This window comes from Triticum urartu, chromosome 6A (assembly GCF_056163025.1).
Source record: "Triticum urartu cultivar PI428250 chromosome 6A, HENAU_Tu73, whole genome shotgun sequence".
In the NCBI taxonomy this organism is placed as follows: Eukaryota; Viridiplantae; Streptophyta; class Magnoliopsida; order Poales; family Poaceae; genus Triticum; species Triticum urartu.
Genome location: NC_141878.1, coordinates 545,104,074 through 545,124,872, shown reverse-complemented (window position 1 = coordinate 545,124,872; position 20,799 = coordinate 545,104,074). Strand labels below are relative to the sequence as shown.

General features: G+C 47.3%; 1 pseudogene; it reads right to left on the bottom strand.

Annotated features, from left to right (window-relative positions):
* Nucleotides 1–96: 96 nt before the first annotated feature.
* LOC147966196 (uncharacterized) lies at nucleotides 97–13,338 on the bottom strand (annotated as a pseudogene).
* Between the last annotated feature and the right edge of the window lie 7,461 nt (nucleotides 13,339–20,799).

Below are 20,799 nucleotides of genomic sequence, written 5' to 3'. Positions count from 1 at the left end.
AAACTTCTTGCGCTCATGAAACTCCCGGTGGACACGAATCCAAAAAGTTAAATGCTTTTGTTCGGCATCGGTCTTGGGGTCTTGTCCGATGTCTCGTCAACACTCGCAAAGAAGCTTGTCCTCGGCCGCCGTGTATGCCTTCATGCGCTTGCTCTTACGCTTCGACTTAGGACCGGCGGTTTGGTTGGCGAGCTCGTCCTCGAACAAGGGCTCCACTTTGATGTCGCACTCGTCCTCTTCCTCTAGCCCATAGTCGTCCGGGAACTCGTGGTCGAGTGGGCAGCCGTCCAGGTCGATGCCGGCCTGATCACGCATGAAGGCCGCCTATCGGGATCATAGCCAGCAGCCGGCGTGAATGGCCCGCGGCTGTCCTGGCTTTGTGTCTCGTCGGGATCGTAGCCAGCGGCTGGCGCACCACCCTCGAAGATGAGGTTCTGCATGTAGTCCTCGTCGACGGCGGATGTCATTCCGTCAAACAGGTTGCGGGCCTCCGGGAGCACGCCGGCCGGCGTCTGCCGCGCGCATTTCCTCGCGCCACCGAATGACGAGCCACTGGCCACCGGGGTGGCGTTGAGGTCGATGGGCGCGGGCGCGGGAATGGAAGGCGCGACCACGCTCACGTCGGGCGAGCACTCCCCGAAGAGGCGGGAGGCCTGCGGGTACACGTGGAAGCCGGGCACCGGGTTGCAAGCCGACGCGCGGGGCGAGTCGGGCAGCACCATCCGAGGAAACGTCGATGAGCCGGTGCTGGCCGCGGTGACGACGGAGTTGAGGAGGCCGTGTTGTCCAGGGTTTAACCCTAGCATGTAGAGCGCCTCCCTCGTTGCCGCCGCGACGCGGGCGTTGGTGACCTCCTGCGGCGCGGTGACGGCGACGGCGGCCTGCGCGGCGGCCTCATCCCTCGCGTCCGCCGCGTGCCTCCAGTCCTTCCTCTTGGGCGACTCCTTTGCCCGTTGTGCGGGCGTCAGCGGCTTCTTTGGCTTGGCCGCGGCAGCGATCTTGCACGAGGCACGAGGCTTGTTGGGGAACGCAGTAATTTCAAAAAATTTCCTACGCACACGCAAGATCATGGTGATGCATAGCAACGAGAGGGGAGTGTATGATCTACGTACCCTTGTAGATCGCAACGGAAGCGTTGACACAACGTAGAGGAAGTAGTCGTACGTCTTCTTCCCGATCCGACCGATCCAAGCACCGTTACTCCGGCACCTCCGAGTTCTTAGCACACGTACAACTCGATGACGCTCCCCGGGCTCCGATCCAGCAAAGCTTCGGGAATGAGTTCCGTCAGCACAACGGCGTGGTGACGATGATGATGTTCTACCGACGCAGGGCTTCGCCTAAGCACTACAACGATATGACCGAGGTGGAATATGGTGGCAGGGGGCACCGCACACGGCTAAGGAACGATCACGAGGATCAACTTGTGTGTCCTAGGGTGCCCCCCTGCCTCCGTATATAAAGGAGCCAAGGGGGAGGGGCGGCCGGCCAAGGAGGGCGCGCCAAAGGAGTCCTACTCCCTCTGGGAGTAGGATTCCCCCCCCCCCCAATCCTAGTTGGAATAGGATTCCTCGAGGGGGGAAAGAGAGAGAGGGGGCCAGCCACCTCTCCTTGTTCTAATAGGACTAGGGGAGGGGGAGGCGCGCGGCCCACCTTGGGCTGCCCCTTTCTCCTTTCCACTAAAGCCCACTAAGGCCCATATAGCTCCCGGGGGGTTCCGGTAACCTCCCGGTACTCCGGTAAAATCCCGATTTCACCCGGAACACTTCCGATATCCAAACATAGGCTTCCAATATATCAATCTTTATGTCTCGACCATTTCGAGACTCCTCGTCATGTCCATGATCACATCCGGGACTCCGAACAATCTTCGGTACATCAAAATGCACAAACTCATAATAACTGTCATCGTAACGTTAAGCGTGCGGACCCTACGGTTCGAGAACAATGTAGACATGACCGAGACACGTCTCCGGTCAATAACCAATAGCGGGACCTGGATGCCCATATTGGCTCCTACATATTCTACGAAGATCTTTATCGGTCAGACCGCATAACAACATACGTTGTTCCCTTTGTCATCGGTATGTTACTTGCCCGAGATTCGATCGTCGGTATCCAATACCTAGTTCAATCTCGTTACCGGCAAGTCTTCTTTACTCGTTCCGTAATACATCATCTCGCAACTAACTTATTGGTTGCAATGCTTGCAAGGCTTATGTGATGTGCATTACCGAGAGGGCCCAGAGATACCTCTCCGACAATCGGAGTGACAAATCCTAATCTCGAAATACGCCAACCCAACATGTACCTTTGGAGACACCTGTAATGCTCCTTTATAATCACCCAGTTACGTTGTGATGTTTGGTAGCACCCAAAGTGTTCCTCCGGCAAACGGGAGTTGCATAATCTCATAGTCATAGGAACATGTATAAGTCATGAAGAAAGCAATAGCAACATACTAAACGATCGGGTGCTAAGCTAATGGAATGGGTCATGTCAATCAGATCATTCAACTAATGATGTGATCTCGTTAATCAAATAACAACTCTTTTGTTCATGGTTAGGAAACATAACCATCTTTGATTAACGAGCTAGTCTAGTAGAGGCATACTAGTGACACTCTGTTTGTCTATGTATTCACACATGTATTATGTTTCCGGTTAATACAATTCTAGCATGAATAATAAACATTTATCATGATATATAAGGAAATAAATAATAAATTTATTATTGCCTCCAGGGCATATTTCCCTCAGTCTCCCACTTGCACTAGAGTCAATAATCTAGATTACACAGTAATGATTCTAACACCCATGGAGCCTTGGTGCTGATCATGTTTTGCTCGTGGAAGAGGCTTAGTCAATGGGTCTGCTACATTCAGATCTGTATGTATCTTGCAAATCTCTATGTCTCCCACCTGGACTAGATTCCGGATGGAATTGAAGCGTCTCTTGATGTGCTTGGTTCTCTTGTGAAATCTGGATTCCTTTGCCAAGGCAATTGCACCAGTATTGTCACAAAAGATTTTCATTGGACCCGATGCACTAGGTATGACACCTAGATCAGATATGAACTCCTTCATCCAGAATCCTTCGTTTGCTGCTTCCGAAGCAGCTATGTACTCCGCTTCACATGTAGATCCCGCCACGACGCTTTGTTTAGAACTGCACCAACTGATAGCTCCACCGTTTAATGTAAATACGTATCCGGTTTGCGATTTAGAATCGTCCGGATCAGTGTCAAAGCTTGCATCAACGTAACCATTTACGATGAGCTCTTTGTCACCTCCATATACGAGAAACATATCCTTAGTCCTTTTCAGGTATTTCAGGATGTTCTTGACCGCCGTCCAGTGATCCACTCCTGGATTACTTTGGTACCTCCCTGCTAAACTTATAGCAAGGCACACATCAGGTCTGGTACACAGCATTGCATACATGATAGAGCCTATGGCTGTAGCATAGGGAACATCTTTCATATTCTCTCTATCTTCTGCAGTGGTCGGGCATTGAGTCTTACTCAACTTCACACCTTGTAACACAGGCAAGAACCCTTTCTTTGCTTGATCCATTTTGAATTTCTTCAAAACTTTGTCAAGGTATGTGCTTTGTGAAAGTCCAATTAAGCGTCTTGATCTATCTCTATAGATCTTAATGCCTAATATGTAAGCAGCTTCACCGAGGTCTTTCATTGAAAAACTCTTATTCAAGTATCCCTTTATGCTATCCAGAAATTCTATATCATTCCCAATCAGTAATATGTCATCCACATATAATATCAGAAATGCTACAGAGCTCCCACTCACTTTCTTGTAAATACAGGCTTCTCCAAAAGTCTGTATAAAACCAAATGCTTTGATCACACTATCAAAGCGTTTATTCCAACTCCGAGAGGCTTGCACCAGTCCATAAATGGATCGCTGGAGCTTGCACACTTTGTTAGCTCCCTTTGGATCGACAAAACCTTCTGGTTGCATCATATACAACTCTTCTTCCAGAAATCCATTCAGGAATGCAGTTTTGACATCCATCTGCCAAATTTCATAATCATAAAATGCGGCAATTGCTAACATGATTCGGACAGACTTAAGCATCGCTACGGGTGAGAAGGTCTCATCGTAGTCAATCCCTTGAACTTGCCGAAAACCTTTTGCGACAAGTCGAGCTTTGTAGACAGTAATATTTCCGTCAGCGTCAGTCTTCTTCTTGAAGATCCATTTATTCTCAATTGCTTGCTGATCAGCGGGCAAGTCAACCAAAGTCCATACTTTGTTCTCATACATGGATCCCATCTCAGATTTCATGGCTTCAAGCCATTTTGTGGAATCTGGGCTCACCATCGCTTCTTCATAGTTCGTAGGTTCATCATGATCTAGTAACATGACTTCCAGAACAAGATTACCGTACCACTCTGGTGCGGATCTTACTCTGGTTGATCTACGAGGTTCAGTAGTATCTTGATCTAAAGTTTCATGATCATCATCATTAGCTTCCTCACTAACTAGTGTAGGTGTCACTGAAACAGTTTTCTGTGACGTACTACTTTCCAATAAGGGAGCAGGTACAGTTACCTCGTCAAGTACTACTTTCCTCCCACTCACTTCTTTCGAGAGAAACTCCTTCTCTAGAAAGGATCCATTCTTAGCAACGAATGTCTTGCCTTCGGATCTGTGATAGAAGGTGTACCCAACAGTCTCCTTTGGGTATCCTATGAAGACACATTTCTCCGATTTGGGTTCGAGCTTATCAGGTTGAAGCTTTTTCACATAAGCATCGCAGCCCCAAACTTTAAGAAACGACAACTTTGGTTTCTTGCCAAACCATAGTTCATAAGGCGTCGTCTCAACGGATTTTGATGGTGCCCTATTTAACGTGAATGCGGCCGTCTCTAAAGCATAACCCCAAAACGATAGCGGTAAATCTGTAAGAGACATCATAGATCGCACCATATCTAATAAAGTACGATTACGACGTTCGGACACACCATTACGCTGTGGTGTTCCGGGTGGCGTGAGTTGCGAAACTATTCCACAATTTTTCAAATGTACACCAAACTCGTAACTCAAATATTCTCCTCCACGATCAGATCGTAGAAACTTTATTTTCTTGTTACGATGATTTTCAACTTCACTCTGAAATTCTTTGAACTTTTCAAATGTTTCAGACTTATGTTTCATTAAGTAGATATACCCATATCTGCTTAAATCATCTGTGAAGGTGAGAAAATAACGATATCCGCCATGAGCCTCAATATTCATCGGACCACATACATCTGTATGTATGATTTCCAACAAATCTGTTGCTCTCTCCATAGTACCGGAGAACGGCGTTTTAGTCATCTTGCCCATGAGGCACGGTTCGCAAGTACCAAGTGATTCATAATCAAGTGGTTCCAAAAGTCCATCAGTATGGAGTTTCTTCATGCGCTTTACACCGATATGACCCAAACGGCAGTGCCACAAATAAGTTGCACCATCATTATCAACTCTGCATCTTTTGGCTTCAACATTATGAATATGTGTGTTACTACTATCGAGATTCAACAAGAATAGACCACTCTTCAAGGGTGCATGACCATAAAAGATATTACTCATATAAATAGAACAACCATTATTCTCTGATTTAAATTAATAACCGTCTCGCATCAAACAAGATCCAGATATAATGTTCATGCTCAACGCTGGCACCAAATAACAATTATTTAGGTCCAATACTAATCCCGAAGGTAGATGTAGAGGTAGCGTGCCGACCGCGATCACATCGACTTTGGAAACGTTTCCCACGCGCATCGTCACCTCGTCCTTTGCTAGTGTTCGCTTAATCCGTAGTCCCTGTTTCGAGTTGCAAATATTAGCAACAGAACCAGTATCAAATACCCAGGTGCTACTGCGAGCTCTAGTAAGGTACACATCAATAACATGTATATCACATATACCTTTGTTCACCTGGCCATCCTTCTTATCTGCCAAATACTTGGGGCAGTTCCGCTTCCAGTGACCAGTCTGCTTGCAGTAGAAGCACTCGGTTTCAGGCTTAGGTCCAGACTTGGGTTTCTTCTCTTGAGCAGCAACTTGTTTGCCGTTCTTCTTGAAGTTCCCCTTCTTCTTTCCTTTGCCCTTTTTCTTGAAACCAGTGGTCTTGTTGACCATCAACACTTGATGCTCCTTCTTGATTTCTACCTCCGCAGTTTTCAGCATTGTGAAGAGCTCGGGAATAGTCTTGTTCATCCCTTGCATATTATAGTTCATCACGAAGCTCTTGTAGCTTGGTGGCAGTGATTGGAGAATTCTGTCAATGACGCAATCATCTGGAAGATTAACTCCCAATTGAATCAAGTGATTATTATACCCAGACATTTTGAGTATATGCTCACTGACAGAACTGTTCTCCTCCATCTTGCAGCTGTAGAACTTATTGGAGACTTCATATCTCTCAATTCGGGCATTTGATTGAAATATTAACTTCAACTCCTGAAACATCTCATATGCTCCATGATGTTCAAAACGTCGTTGAAGTCCCGATTCTAAGCCGTAAAGCATGGCACACTGAACTATCGAGTAGTCATCAGCTTTGCTCTGCCAGACGTTCATAACATCTGGTGTTGCTCCAGCAGCAGGCCTGGCACCCAGCGGTGCTTCCAGGACGTAATTCTTCTGTGCAGCAATGAGGATAATCCTCAAGTTACGAACCCAGTCCGTGTAATTGCTACCATCATCTTTCAACTTTGCTTTCTCAAGGAACGCATTAAAATTCAACGGAACAATAGCACGAGCCATCTATCTACAATCAACATAAACAAGCAAGATACTATCAGGGACTAAGTTCATGATGAATTTAAGTTCAATTAATCATATTACTTAAGAACTCCCACTTAGATAGACATCCCTCTAATCTTCTAAGTGATCACGTGATCCAAATCAACTAAACCATAACCGATCATCACGTGAAATGGATTACTCTTCAATGGTGAACATCATTATGTTGATCATATCTACTATATGATTCACGCTCGACCTTTCGGTCTCAGTGTTCCGAGGCCATATCTGCATATGCTAGGCTCGTCAAGTATAACCCGAGTATTCTGCGTGTGCAAAACTGGCTTGCACCCGTTGTAGATTGACGTAGAGCTTATCACACCCGATCATCACGTGGTGTCTGGGCACGACGAACTTTGGCAACGGTGCATACTCGGGGAGAACACTTCTTGATAATTTAGTGAGAGATCATCTTATAATGCTACCGTCAATCAAAGCAAGATAAGATGCATAAAGGATAAACATCACATGCACTCAATATAAGTGATATGATATGGTCATCATCTTCTTGTGCCTGTGATCTCCATCTCCGAAGCACCGTCATGATCACCATCGTCACCGGCGCGACACCTTGATCTCCATCGTAGCATCGTTGTCGTCTCGCCAATCTTATGCTTCTACGACTATCGCTACCGTTTAGTGATAAAGTAAAGCATTACATCGCGATTGCATTGCATACAATAAAGCGACAACCATATGGCTCCTGCCAGTTGCCGATAACTCGGTTACAAAACATGATCATCTCATACAATAAAATTCATCATCATGCCTTGACCATATCACATCACAACATGCCCTGCAAAAACAAGTTAGACGTCCTCTACTTTGTTGTTGCAAGTTTTACGTGGCTGCTACGGGCTTAAGCAAGAACCAATCTCACCTACGCATCAAAACCACAATGATAGTTTGTCAATTTGACTCCGTTTTAACCTTCGCAAGGACCGGGCGTAGCCATACTTGGTTCAACTAAAGTTGGAGAGACAGTCGCCCGCAAGCCACCTATGTGCAAAGCACGTCGGGGGAACCGGTCTCGCGTAAGCGTGCGCGTAATGTTGGTCCGGGTCGTCTCGTCCAACAATACCGCCGAACCAAAGTATGACATGCTGGTAGGCAGTATGACTTATATCGCTCACAACTCACTTGTGTTCTACTTGTGCATATAACATCAAACCATAAAACCTAGGCTCGGATGCCACTGTTGGGGAACGCAGTAATTTCAAAAAATTTCCTACGCACACGCAAGATCATGGTGATGCATAGCAACGAGAGGGGAGAGTATGATCTACGTACCCTTGTAGATCGCAACGGAAGTGTTGACACAACGTAGAGGAAGTAGTCGTACGTCTTCTTCCCGATCCGACCGATCCAAGCACCGTTACTCCGGCACCTCCGAGTTCTTAGCACACGTACAACTCGATGACGCTCCCCGGGCTCCGATCCAGCAAAGCTTCGGGGATGAGTTCCGTCAGCACAACGGCGTGGTGACGATGATGATGTTCTACCGACGCAGGGCTTCGCCTAAGCACTACAATGATATGACCGAGGTGGAATATGGTGGCAGGGGGCACCGCACACGGCCAAGGAACGATCACGAGGATCAACTTGTGTGTCCTAGGGTGCCCCCCTGCCTCCGTATATAAAGGAGCCAAGGGGGAGGGGGCGGCCGGCCAAGGAGGGCGCGCCAAAGGAGTCCTACTCCCTCTGGGAGTAGGATTCCCCCCCCCCCCAATCCTAGTTGGAATAGGATTCCTCGAGGGGGGAAAGAGAGAGAGGGGGCCAGCCACCTCTCCTTGTCCTAATAGGACTAGGGGAGGGGGGGAGGCGCGCGGCCCACCTTGGGCTGCCCCTTTCTCCTTTCCACTAAAGCCCACTAAGGCCCATATAGCTCCCGGGGGGTTCCGGTAACCTCCCGGTACTCCGGTAAAATCCCGATTTCACCCGGAACACTTCCGATATCCAAACATAGGCTTCCAATATATCAATCTTTATGTCTCGACCATTTCAAGACTCCTCGTCATGTCCATGATCACATCCGGGACTCCAAACAATCTTCGGTACATCAAAATGCATAAACTCATAATAACTGTCATCGTAACGTTAAGCGTGCGGACCCTACGGTTCGAGAACAATGTAGACATGACCGAGACACGTCTCCGGTCAATAACCAATAGCGGGACCTGGATGCCCATATTGGCTCCTACATATTCTACGAAGATCTTTATCGGTCAGACCGCATAACAACATACGTTGTTCCCTTTGTCATCGGTATGTTACTTGCCCGAGATTCGATCGTCGGTATCCAATACCTAGTTCAATCTCGTTACCGGCAAGTCTCTTTACTCGTTCCGTAATACATCATCTCGCAACTAACTTATTGGTTGCAATGCTTGCAAGGCTTATGTGATGTGCATTACCGAGAGGGCCCAGAGATACCTCTCCGACAATCGGAGTGACAAATCCTAATCTCGAAATACGCCAACCCAACATGTACCTTTGGAGACACCTGTAATGCTCCTTTATAATCACCCAGTTACGTTGTGACGTTTGGTAGCACCCAAAGTGTTCCTCCGGCAAACGGGAGTTGCATAATCTCATAGTCATAGGAACATGTATAAGTCATGAAGAAAGCAATAGCAACATACTAAACGATCGGGTGCTAAGCTAATGGAATGGGTCATGTCAATCAGATTATTCAACTAATGATGTGATCTCGTTAATCAAATAAAAACTCTTTTGTTCATGGTTAGGAAACATAACCATCTTTGATTAACGAGCTAGTCTAGTAGAGGCATACTAGTGACACTCTGTTTGTCTATGTATTCACACATGTATTATGTTTCCGGTTAATACAATTCTAGCATGAATAATAAACATTTATCATGATATATAAGGAAATAAATAATAACTTTATTATTGCCTCTAGGGCATATTTCCTTCAAGGCTTGCCTTTCCCGGCAGGGGCGGAGGCGCCGGACGAGGCGAGGGAGGCGAGGCCTGCGGTGGCGTCGAGGTCGATGGCGTCCTCCATGGCGGGGTGTGGGGCGGGAGCACACGTGCGGGAGGGTTTTGGGGAAAATCGGGGGAAATGGTGGTGGCTGCCACCGACCGGCGGGCCCGGGGAAGAGTAGGCACGCGCGCGTGTCCGTCTTGTGTCTGCGCCGATGCAAATCCAGCTCAAAAATGGACCGGGAATGAGTCGGCAGGCAGACACCAAGTGGACGCGCGTCCTTTTGGGTCGGTGCATTGGGCTGACTTTTCTGTCCGCGCCGATCCAAACGGACGCCAACGGACGAAATGGATCGCCTCATTGGAGTTGCTCTAACAACCATCTACCGAACAGTTGAATGATCATTCATTATATTTTTTTGCGGGTAGAGAGCCTCCTAGTGCAATGACTAGTGTGTCATATGTTTCCACTCAAGCCACCTGCATTTCATTCTTCCCAACTACTTAACAACGAAAGTTAATAGAGGGAACTTCCCTCATTAGCCTCATTTTTTCCATTCTTGATTTTTCTTAATCGCCTATAGCCTTATTCAAACCCGGGCAACATTGTTTGGATCATAAAGCCAAAAAAGGGAAGAACTTCTATAATTAAGAATTACAACGAAATTTGCAATATGAAATACATTGCAGTCATACCAAAGTAGTAACGCCGCCACCGTATACCGGCACAAACATGATTGCTTTCAAAAGGTTTTCGAAAGCTCCATTAGTCGTCATCCAAAAGGATGAGAAGTCATGAGCTTTGAACATACTTAGGCCAAGGATGACCCTCTGGAAGTAGAGCCATCGAACGACAAAATCTTTACCAAAATACCAAAGAAGTAGTCTAGACTCATCAAAGTAATAGACACAAACGCAAACTCGTTAGATCCACGTGTATGCGGACATAGCTCTTCCCTGTACCGGTGCGCTGCTAACCCTAGACCCCGTGCACACCCAGAACAAGACATTGACTGCATATACTACAAACACAAATCTCTACTTACTGAACTTGTTCATATAATGTAGAGGGAACCACGTATAAACCCATGGAATCACATCTAAATTCCCTATGTGGGACAAAAGTTTTACTTGAAACACTTGTGCACTTACCGGAGACTATAGTGGCCACCAACCAGTGCCCCCTGGCCCAACCCCTCCCCCCCCCCTAGTCAAAGTAGGAAAGGTATGGTATCAGTTTTCAGGTTCTAAACCCTAGCCGCCGCAGCTTCCGTACCCACGCGCCACCCCTGGGGCGGTCGGCCTCCATGACCGCCGTCGGGGGCCGCGTCGCCCGTACCTAGGGTTCGTCCGCCGGTCGTGTTGACCGGCTGTCCTAGAGAGTCTTTTTTCCGAGCCCTTGCTTCAGATTTTTTCGCTTTCTTGTCGGTCGTTTTGATCAGTGTTTTTCTCTTTGGTTTTTCGATCTATACTTGATCGGTTTGCGTCGCCCTCCGCCGCCGTCGACCACCGTGCGCCTCTACTCCGACACCGGCGTGATCGGCCGACCTCTTCACCGACCCGGCAGCCCCGCGCAACAGGCGGCCGCTAACGGTCGTCGTCCGTGCGTCTGGCCGCTCGTCGCCCCAACTCGGCAGCCTCGCGCGACAGGCGGCCCTTCACGGTAGTCGCCCATGCATCGGCCCGCTCATCGACGTACGCCGGCCGTCACCGCCCTGTCCCCGAGTTCAGCGCACCCCTCCATCGATTGAGCAACGGGCTGCCTCTGCATCGCCCTATCGGGCCGCAGCGCCGCCGCCCCATGGTTCTCCCCGTGGCTGCACCGATCCACGCCGCCGCTGCGTCGCCTCTTTCGGTCATAGCGTCGTGGCATGTGGTCCCTGCCGCCGCCCTAAGGCTGTTCCCGTGGTTGCACCACATCGCGTGTGGCCGCTGCGTCGCCCCTTTGGGTCGTAGTGCCGCGGCCTGTGGTCAACCACCGCACCGAGGCCGTCCGCTCCAGGCCGTCCCCGAGGCTGCACCGACCCTCGCGCTACCGCTGCATCGCCCCATCGGGCCATAGAGAGCGTGGCACGCGATCCCTGCAACCTCCCTGAGGTCTTCCCCACCGCGTCCCAACCAGCCCGCCGCCGTTGCGTCCCCCCTTTGGTCCGTAACGCTGCGGCCCGCGGTCCACCACCGCCCACGCGCATTGACTTCCACGTGATATGCACCACGCCACCTCCCTTGGCCCGGGAACGTCACCGTCCGGGCCGGTCTTTGTCACGCTGTCGGGTTCATTCTTGCCTACTTCGAGCACCACCGCCACGCTCCTTCTCTAGCCGCCGCTGCTCTTCTTTCATGGCTCCACGGTGACTACCTCGACACTGGCGACCCCTGACTCGACCCCGACCATGGCGTTCTTCGCACAGCTACCCTCGACTACGGCTACACCACCTACGCTCTCGACTACCTCGACAAATGGCACAAAGGGCTACCGCCTTGCATGAGCAACCTCATCGGTTTCCACTCCAGCCACGACTCCGCGATGCATCGACTGTTACGACTGGGGGGGTATCCGTCGGCTTCCCTTCGGATTCTTCTCCAGTCTCACCGTCTGCGTCGCTGCCGTTGTGCCCGAGGGGGAATGTTGAGTATCGTGATTATTAGGAAAGCTAGGATAGCGTAGGATATTATTCTACCTTGCCTTGTACTCCAAGATGATCATGTACTCCTATATATATGCCCACGAGGCTCAAGAAATAACGCAACTATTCCACCAATCCATCTCTCCCTTCTAACACTACGCTTCCTTGAGATAACAAATTAACTCAGTCAACTACTACATCTGTCCTTGCTTATTAGTCCCCATTGTAGTTTGGATCAAAACTTCATGACAAGTTTGACTAGAAAAATGTCAAGTCACCCAAAATTCTATTGTTGGATTCATATTTTAATATAGTTTACAATGATATTATTTTTGGTAACTATGATTTATATTTTATTAGTTAAAATCATGATTAAAATATGACCCAAAATTACAGGGGGCCTGGCTTGTAAATGAGCATGGAGGTACATGAAAAACTGCACGAATTAACTATCCAACCATCTCCTCATGCACAACTCTTTCTTACTCTTCGTCTTCCTCAAGCCTCGGAGGCAATTCCCCTTCTTCAAATCCCCAGTTCTCATTAGTCTCTAGTCATAGCAAACGTTCCACTCTCGATTCCTCATCTATTAATTGTTCGTGATTTTTTAAAGGGTCTTCTATTTCTATGCGTCCATGGTGTGGAAGTGGATCCCCGGCTGCAAGGGGAGGCAGGTTCTTCCTCCAACAGGCGCCAGCCGCATTTAGCATCTCCCCGCCGGTGGCCCCGTAGCGCTCTCAGACATACGTGATGGTTGAGATCTGCTAGCGCTATTGGGAGACGGGGATGCCGCTACCGTGGAGCGACGTGCACCTCCCCAACAACTAGCATCACTCCGCAGATCGGGTGCCCATTCCATCGAACCCGGTGAGCGGCCACGGTCGCCTCGAGGAGATCAAGCGCCGCCGCGCGCCTGCCGCCGAGCCTCGTCAACGACGCCAGGTACATTGTCAACTCCCCATTGTGGGATACGTGGCTCCGCGATGAGCACAACTTGCAGCGGCAATCCTTCTTTGTCAGTCGTGCTCCGAGCCCGCCACGGGAGCTCTCTGCCAGCCAGGCGCGCACTCTCAGCCCGCCTCGATCGCGCGGGCGTGGGCGGGCTAACATCGACACCCTCCTCCTTGCCGTCCCCGCCACCACCACCCTCCCATGACCGCCGAGGAGGAGGCGAAGCTCATGAGGCGGGTGCTCGAGGCCTCCGTATGGGAGCACGACGAAGCCCAATGGGAGGGCCTAGAAGAGATGATTGCCCTCTTCGCCGCAGGTGACGTCGCCATCCCGGAGCTGCAGGCCGTGGTCAAGGAGGAGGCCATGGAGGAGGTGTCCACTAGTAGAAAAAGGGGCTTTCGTTCGGGCCTAGCCAGCCCATTAGTCCCGGTTCTTTCACGAACCGGGACCAATGGATGCATTCATCCCGGTTCGTCAGCCCAGGGGGCCGGCCGGGGCCTCATGGGCATTGGTCCCGGTTCGTATGGACCCATTTGTCCCGGTTCCAGGCACGAACCGGGACGAATGGGCCTCGCTCCTGGCCCACAAACATTGGTCCCGGTTCTTGGCTCAAACCGGGACGGAAGGTTGGGCTTTAGTCCCGGTTCCAGCCATGAACCGGGACAAATGAGTTGCCTATATATACCCCATCGCTGCAGCAGAGTACTCTGCTACCTCTTGAGCACTGTGTTGGTTTTCCCCGAAGAGGAAGGGATCATGCAGCAAAGTAGCATAAGTATTTCCCTCAGTTTTTGAGAACCAAGGTATCAATCCAGTAGGAGGCTACACGCGAGTCCCTCGTACCTGCACAAAACAAATAAATCCTCGCAACCAACGCAAATAGGGGTTGTCAATCCCTATAAGGCCACTTACGAGAGTGAGATCTGAAGATATGATAAGATAATATTTTTGGTATTTTTATGATAAAGATGCAAAGTAAAATAAAGGCAAAGTAAATAGCAAAGGAAATAACTAAGTAGTAGGAGATCAATATGATAAAGATAGTCCTGGGGGCCATAGGTTTCATTAGTGGCTTCTCTCGAGAGCATAAGTATTCTACGGTGGGTGAACAAATTACTGTTGAGCAATTGACAGAATTGAGCATAGTTATGAGAATATCTAGGTATGATCATGCATATAGGCATCACGCCCGAGACAAGTAGACCGACTCCTGCCTGCATCTACTACTATTACTCCACTCATCGACCGGTATCCAGCATGCATCTAGAGTATTAAGTTAAAAACAGACTAACGCCTTAAGCAAGATGACATGATGTAGAGGGATAGACTCATGAAATATGAAGAAAACCCCATCTTGTTATTCTCGATGGCAACAATACAATACGTGCCTTGCTGCCCCTACTGTCACTGGGAAAGGACACCGCAAGATTGAACCCAAAGCTAAGCACTTCTCCCATTGCAAGAAAGATCAATCTAGTAGGCCAAACCAAACTGATAATTCGAAGAGACTTGCAAAGATAACCAATCATACATAAAAGAATTCAGAGAAGATTCAAATATTATTCATAGATAGACTTGATCATAAACCCACAATTCATCGGTCTCAACAAACACACTGCAAAAAGAAGATTACATCGAATAGTTCTCCACAAGACAGGGGGAGAACGTTGTATTGAGATCCAAAAAGAGAGAAGAAGCCATCTAGCTACTAAGTATGCACCCGTAGGTCTGAGGTAAACTACTCACACTTCATGGAGAGGCTATGGTGTTGATGTAGAAGCCCTCCGTGATTGATGCCCCCTCCGGCGGAGCTCCGGAACAGGCCCCAAGATGGGATCTCATGGATACAGAAAGTTACGGTGGTGGAATTAGGGTTTTGGCTCCGTATCTGATCGTTTTGGGGTACGTAGGTATATATAGGAGGAAGGAGTACGTCGGTGGAGCAACAGGGGGCCCATGAGGGTGGAGGGCGCGCCTGGTGGGGGTGGGCGCGCCCCCTACCTCGTGGCCTCCTGTTACCTTTCTTGACGTAGGGTCCAAGCCTCCCGGGTCTTGTTCGTTGAGAAAATCACGTTCCCGAAGGTTTCATTCCGTTTGGACTCCGTTTGATATTCCTTTTCTTCGAAACCCTAAAACTGGCAAAAAACAGCAATTCTGGGCTGGGCCTCCGGTTAATAGGTTAGTTCCAAAAGTAATATAAAAGTGGATAATAAAGCCCAATAATGTCCAAAACAGTAGATAATATAGCATGGAGCAATCAAAAATTATAGATACGTTGGAGACGTATCATACTACACAGTGCTCTGTTTTTTCTGGCTGGCGAGGAGAGGGCATTTGGGTGCTCTAGCTCACCTCCTTTGCACACGAGGTGTTCGATGAAATGCCCAAGCCACGCTAGTTAAGCTTTCTCCTCTCGAAGCTCGACCTCCAAGCTCCATTTTCCCCGAGATTTGTCTAGGTTTAGCGGTCCGTCACGTCCCGTCCCCGTCTTCACCGCCGTCGATCGCCCGCGCGGATCTCGTCGCCTGCACCACTGTGGTGAGCCTCTTATCTTCTTATGAAAGAAAAAAAATTCTTACTTTAGATAGATACTTGTCTAATTTTCTTACTTTTATTATTGCTTGTGCTTATATAGTGCGATGGTTTTGGTATCCGCCCCCGTCGGCCCTCGTCCTGGCTATGATTCGGATGTGGTATATATTATCTTTTATAACTATCTGGTTCATTTATTATTTATGACAATTATGCCCATCAAGTTGACATAAATTTTATTTATGTAGGAGGTAGTTGAACCAGAAATTCCAACCGACCCTATTGCCGAGAGGTTAAATTTAGTTGAAGAAGAAAACAATTACTTGAAGGAAAAAAATAAAAAAATTGAGGAGGGGAAGATGATATTGGAGTTGCATGTTGTGGATGTCGTCGATGATCACAAGATCAAGATGGATGCAATGCGGTTGAATATGAGAAAGATTAGAAAATATGCCGTTCATACCGAGGCTTGGTATCATTATGCCGTTGGATCAATTTTTACCTTGGTTGTGATTATGATCGCATTTATTGTTGCATTGAAAGGTTTCACATAGTTTAAATGTATGGTTTAACTAGATGCTCTAGAGAGCTATATGTTGTTCAGTGAGAACTATGTATGTACCTTGTTTTTAATGTGATGATGAACTTCTATTAATTTGGTCACTTATCTATCCATGAGAGCTATATGTACTAAATTGATGATGTAGCTTTGAATGGTGCATTTTATACACGAAGTGCATCCAGTTTTTGCCATAAGCCTCTCTACTTTCTTGCACATGCTATGTGGGTGAAATGATGATACCATGCCAACTTTCAACCTTTTCAGAGTTCATTTGTAGTGATTTTCAATTTTAGGGTCTTATAGCTCAAAATAATCAGTAAATGCATGAAAAATAACAAATGAAGTCAGAAAAGGTTGAAAATTGATGATGTGGCTTTGAATGGTGCGTTTTGAACACAGAAAAAGTATGGGGTTCAAATAAGTTCAAAAAAATGAAATCCCTTTGTAACAAACGAGTTTCCGTATGAAACCCTGATACTTCGAAAGAGATTGTCCATTTTGTACACGAAGTGCATCCAGTTTTTGCCGTAAGCCTCTCTACTTTCTTGCATATGCTATGTGGGTGAAATGATGATACCATGCCAACTTTCAACCTTTTCAGAGTTCATTTGTAGTGCTTTTCAATTTCAGGGTCTTATAGCTCAAAATAATCAGTAAATGCATGAAAAATAACAAATGAAGTCAGAAAGGGTTGAAAATTGATGATGTGGATTTGAATGGTGCATTTTGAACACAGAAAAAGTATGGAGTTCAAATAAGTTCAAAAAAATGAAATCCCTTTGTAACAGACGAGTTTCCGTATAAAACCCTGATACTTTGAAAGAGATTGTGCATTTTGTACACGAAGTGCATCCAGTTTTTGCCGTAAGCCTCTCTACTTTCTTGCACATGCTATGTGGGTGAAATGATGATACCATGCCAACTTTCAACCTTTTCAGAGTTCATTTGTAGTGCTTTTCAATTTCAGGGTCTTATAGCTCAAAATAATCACTAAATGCATGAAGAATAACGAATTTCAGGGTCTTTCAGTAAAAAAATTTATCATAAAATAAATAAATAAATAAATTGAAACAAAATAATATAAACTCTAATAAAATATATAAGTAGAAACAAAATAAAATAAAATAAAATTTAATAACATAAATAAAATTTATGAAACTAAAAATATCAAAGTATTTTCTGTTCAAAACATTATAAGAAACCTCTAAAATTTATGAAACTAAAATTATATAAAATTGATGCAACTAAAATTATCAAAGTATTTTCTGTTCAAAATCATTAAAAGAAAAAAAGAATTTTCATAAAGAACTTTTTTGTTAGAAACTTTAATAGAAAAAGTATTTATCATAAAATGAAATAAATAAGTAATTAGAAACAAAATAAAATAAAATAAATAAGTATTTTGTTGTAAGTAGAAACAAAACAAAAAAATAAAGCAAAAAAGAAAACAAAAAAACTGGGGAAAAATTGCCACCTATTGGGCCACCACGGCGTGAATACGACTAGAAACCCATCCATGGGCCAGGATTCAGGCCCGCAGAAGGCCTAGTAGGCCCATTAGGCATAGCAATCACAATTAGGCCCGTAAGCCTGCAATGGAGAGGAGCTCGAGAGGGGTGTGGCAGTGGGGCTTATAAACCACTGCGCGTCCCTCTTGACTAGCGAGGTGGGACTAAACTCCCACCACCACCTCGCTGTGCAAGGCCTTTGGTCCCGGTTGGTGGCACCAACCGGTACTAAAGGGGTGCATTGGTTCTGGTTCGTGGCACCAACCGGAACCAATGCCCCCCCTTTAGTCCCAGTTGGTGCCACCAACCGGGACCAAAGGCCACCGCTTCCCACCCTTTGGGCTGCTGAAAAGAGACCTTTGGTCCCGGTTGGTGGCACGAACCGGGACCAAAGGGGGGTATTCGTCCCGGTTGATGCCACCAACCGGGACCAAAGGTCCTACTATATAATCCCACACTTAGAAAATTTGGCAGTTTCATCGCCAATTGCCTCCTGACGACGCCGAGCTCATCGACGCTGCCAGGCTGCCCCGACGCCGTCCGCCGCCCTGCCGTCGCCTCCGACCGCGTCGACGCCGTCGCCGTCTTCGTCGCCGTCGCCGTCGCCGACGTCGTCCCCAAGCCCGCGCGCCCCTGCCCTCGCCCCCGAGCGCGCCTTCACCGTCCGCCGTCCCCGAGCCTTCCTCGTCCCCGACGCCACCTCGCTGTGAGCGCCGCCCCGTTCCCCTGCTCCTCCCCATGTACTGGCCGCCGTCGCTGCCGCTTGCTGCCACCGCGCCGCCACCCCTGCACTTCGCTGCCGCCGCGCGCCGCCCTTGCCCTGCGCGGCCGCCGCGCGCCGCCCTGCCCTGCCGCCGCCCCTGCCCTGCATTTTTATTTCATAGCATTTTTTCATAAATGTATTTTTTTGTATATATGTGTGTATGTGTATATATGTGTGTGCATGTTCATAGCATTTTTTTCATAAATGTATTTTTTTGTCAATTTATGTATATGTTCATATATATGTGCATATTTGTAAAACAATTGTGTATGTATAGGAAAATTTATGTATATGTTTTTGTGCATATTTTTTGTCAATTTATGTATATGTTCATATTTAGAAGAAAAAAGGAGTGGAAAAAGAAGGTTAGTGCATTTTAGGTTAGTGTAGAGGAAAACGTAAACTAAGGAAAAGGAAGAAAAGTTTTATATATCTAGCTAGGAAAGGAAGAAGAAGAAAAAGAAGGAGAGGAAAAATGAAAATAAGAAGAGGAAGAAAGGAGAAGAAGAGGAGAGGAAGAAGAGGGGAAATAAATAAGAAGAGGAAAAAAGAAGAAAAAGAAGAGGAGAAGAAGGAAGGAATAGAGCAGAAGAAGAAAAAAATAGAATATTTTCTATTTTTTCTTCTTCTCCTCTATTCCTTTCTTCTTCTCCTCTTTTTTTCTTCTTTTTTTGATCTTCTCCTCTATTCCTTTCTTCTTCTCCTCTTTTTATTTCTTCTTCGTCTTCTTATTTTTTTATCGGGTATGTCGTTGTCGATATACCCCCTCCCTGATAATATTATTTTCACATGTATGTATGTCGTCGTTGTCGATATATATAACTCCCTCCCAGATAACTTCGATATGAGGGGCGGTCGATATATATACCCTCTCTCGACCGTGATAACTTATACCACGGGAGCACCCCCCGACCCTCTCGCTCGACCAAAACTCTCGAGGACACCCAAACCCTAGAAAAAAACAATGTCGGTCTCCTACCCCCACCCGCCGCGCCCCTACCCGATCGACAAACTCTCTTGAGGCCACCCAAATTTACCAAGTTAAAAGAGCGTTGTCGTCGAGGCCACCCCGAACCCTTGAAGCGTTGTTGAGGCCACCCCAAACCCTCGAAGCGTTGACGAGGCCACCCCAAACCCTAGAGAAGCGTCGAGGCCAGGCCACTAATATGATTCCTTATTGTGCTTAGCTAGCTAGTTCTATGTTTGCCACTAATATATCCATTTATCATGTTTGAATAATAATTGCCATGTTGTAAATATTTGCAGAAACTATGGATCCGCACCCCCGAGACGAACAGAAGCGGTGTTGGGGGAGATAATCGCACATGGAAGTGATGTCGTCTTGTCATTTCTCAACATCACATGCACCGATGGTCTGGAAAGATAGGATGAAGAAGCAGGCTACGACGATGATCAAACAATGGAGGAGGAAGGACACCGTGATGACGGCTCCGGTGACCGAATGGAGGGGGAAGGACACCATGATGATGGCTCCGATGACCGAACGGAGGGGGAAGGACACCGTGATGATGGCTCCGGTGACCGAACGGATATTAATTAAGCATGTGCTGACTATAGCTAATTGATGCATTAATTGTTTTTGGTATGTACACATATTAACTCTCTTCTTTTTCTTCTTTTCTAGCCCTCCGGATCGACCAACACTTCGGTAACGAGACGAGGCTCGAAGAGAAAGTTGCGCACGGATGAAAGGTACACGATCATCGAAATTGATCGCGCTGGCCAACCGATTGAACCCCTCCGGACCAAGCAAAAATTTAATGCTCAGTGCGGGGTTCTAGTTAGGGACATGATCCCGATCAGCATCGAGCAATGGTTGAAGCCTAAGGACAAAGACTCTCAGGTGTCTTATGTCAGCGATAGGCAGAAAGCTGATCTTTGGACCGCGCTGCAGGAAAATTTCACCTTCCCGCCAGAGGAGGATCCGGAGAATCTAGTTAAAAAGCCAATGATCAAGGCTTATGCTCTTAAGAAGATGGCTGAGCTATTTAGGAGGTGGAAGATGAGCTGAAATCATCGTTTGTCGACCAAGACAAGACTCCAGAATTCATCGGCCGATTTGAGAAGATCAA